This window comes from Babylonia areolata, chromosome 24, assembly GCF_041734735.1.
Source record: "Babylonia areolata isolate BAREFJ2019XMU chromosome 24, ASM4173473v1, whole genome shotgun sequence".
In the NCBI taxonomy this organism is placed as follows: Eukaryota; Metazoa; Mollusca; class Gastropoda; order Neogastropoda; family Buccinidae; genus Babylonia; species Babylonia areolata.
In genome coordinates this window covers 3,633,371-3,636,148 of record NC_134899.1, presented here as the reverse complement: position 1 = coordinate 3,636,148, position 2,778 = coordinate 3,633,371, and positions in this window count along the sequence as shown.

The following is a 2,778-nucleotide window of genomic DNA, read 5'->3' as shown; positions in this document are numbered from 1 at the left end:
GTGCTGTTAATTGCCTGCTTTGAGGGAGGGCAATATCCACAGTTCTTCCCCTCAGTCCACTCTTCTGTGTGATTGACGTAGTGAACGTCCCTGCTTTGTTGTGAATATTGTTCATTTCGTCTTCAGGGGGAGAACTGTGGATACTGCCGCAACAATTAATGATACACATGCTGAAAATTAAATGTTTGTTGTCGTTGTCACTTTTTATTCTTTTTTTCCCCAATTATTGTTGTTGTGTTGGTGGTGGTAATGGTGGTGATGTTATTGTTATTACTGGTGCTATTTTTGTTATGGGAACCTGCTGCACGTGCTATTTTCCCTTCCTTTTTTTTATTTAAAAAAAAAAAATTTACCCGATAAACATGCTCTGGGAGATGCAGCACTCTCGGAATCTTAAATACACTGTCACTCTCATGCACGTTAATTGAGATGTGTTCACAAGTCTTTCTGGTTCGTTCTCGCCCCCTTGTTGTTACGCTGAATGGACATGAAAAACACTGCCATTGTTATTGTCTCATGTACGTTCCAGACTGGTTGATATCTGAGAAACACACACACACACACACGCACGCACACACAACCACACACACACACACACACACACAGGACGTTCAACAGATTTAAGAGGTTCACACACATTCTCCCAAAAGCCAGGTCATGAATCATGATTCTCAAGCTGAAGCTTGGCTTGACACAAGCAAGTAAAATAAATTACTTAAAAAAATCATTTTCATTTTTGTCTCGGGCGAAAACCCTGTCAGAGCTAGGTTTGCAAAAACAATACATACAAAAATACAATGAAAAATAAAAGAAGAAGAAATACATACACTGGAAGCATATCCAACAGGACTGGGTCGTGGGATGTAATTCATTTTGTCGAGATGACTGTGTTCAGCGACATGTTTTGTTGTTGTTCTCTTTATCGCTTTCTTTCCGCCAAGAACAATAACTCTCGCTTTTTTTCCCAGCTCCTCTCCTCAAATTGACAAATAGAAAGTTCGTGCAGTATGTGTTTTCGTGTGTGTGTGTGTGTGTGTGTGCAGTGCGTGCATGTGTGAGTATGCACAAGTTTTCATATTGATATGCACTTGTATGTATCCTAATTTCTACTGTATCTGTGTTTGCGTATGATCTTCGATTTATGTTCGTACCTTGTTATGTACTATCCCCCTCAATATTCCTTGTGACCCCGGTACACTTGGTAATAAAGACACATTCTATTCTGTTCTAGTCTGTTTTCTGCCTTGCCTGTCTGGCTCTTTGCACCTGTGTGTGTGTGTGTGTGTGTGTGTGTGTGTGTGTCCGCCCTTTTATCACCGTGTGGCCACACTCCGCATGAGTCCCCATTTCTCTCTCTCTCTCTCTCTCTCTCTCTCTCTCTCTCCCCTCACCCTCTCTCTCTCTCTCTCTCCCCCCTCACCCTCTCTCTCTCTCTCTCTCTCCTTCTCCTTCACACCCCTGTTCGCGTGCATCTGCAGCCTGAACCACAGAAGGGAACAAATAGGATTACACTGGCCCATTAACCAAAACATTTACAATTGTTGTAGCAAAATCTCTCTCTCTGTCTGTCTGTCTGCCTGCCTGCCTGTCTGTCTGTCTATCTATCAGTCTGTGTATCTATCTATCTTTCTCCAAAAATCAATGGGATTACATAGGCCTATCAACCAAAAAACTCACAATTGTCCTAGTAAAATCCCTCTGTGTGTGTGTGTGTGTGTGTGTGTGTGTGTGTGTGTCTGTCTGTCTGTCTGTCTATCAGTCTGTGTATCTATCTTTCTCTGTCTAAAAATCAGTAGGATTACATAGGCCTCTTAACCAAAAACTCCCAATTGTTGCAGTAAAATCTCTCTCTCCCTCCCTCTCTCTCTCTCTCTATCAGTCTATCTCTCTGAAAATTAATAGGATTAATTAGGCCTATTAACCAAAAACCACCAATCGTAGTAAAATCTGTGTGTGTGTGTGTGTGTGTGTGTGTGCCTATCTATCTATTTGGCAGTCTATTTTATGTAATATCTTGGAATGTATTTCTCTGTTTGGCTTGGTTTTGTCCTTGCTGGCGGAAACCTCGCGAATAGTGCGAAAATGCTTTGTTCAATACCATGCATGCATCAAACACACAAACTTGACAGGCATGTCAACTTGTTACTGTGATCATAAGAAGCTGAAATAATGGTTTGGGGTAACGCAGCAATGCATCAGAGAGGCTGTGCACACGCTTTCGTCGGGAGTATTTCGTCGCTTGCAGAGCAACAAAAAAAGGTCATATGACGTCATGGGCAGCCCACTTCCGTAACTAACTTTTCTGGGTGTGCACTGCCTTTCTTCGGACAACTTTTCGGCAGAGTTCGATCACATCATCAGGCGATTTCCACTACGATATTTCAGTATTTCGATGACCAAGAAAAAACGGAAATGCGCACGCGGTTCTCGCGACGAAATCGTGTGCACAACCTCCGTATGATTGCAAAGATTCGTCTGTCATATGCACTGAACATTCATTCTCGGCAGTCCACATGAAAACTCCATGTGAGAAAATCTGGCCACACTTAGCACTCACCTTGAAACTGATGCTGCAGTTGAGTGGAGTGTTGGTCTAGAGGTAACGCGTCCACCTTGGAAGCGAGAGAATCTGAGCGCACTGGTTTGAATCACGGTACAGTCACCAATATTTTCTCCCCCTCCACTAGACCTTGAGTAGTGGTCTGGACGCTAGTCATTTGGATGAGACCATAAACCGAGGTCCCGTGTGCAGCATGCACTTAGCGCACGTAAAAGAAC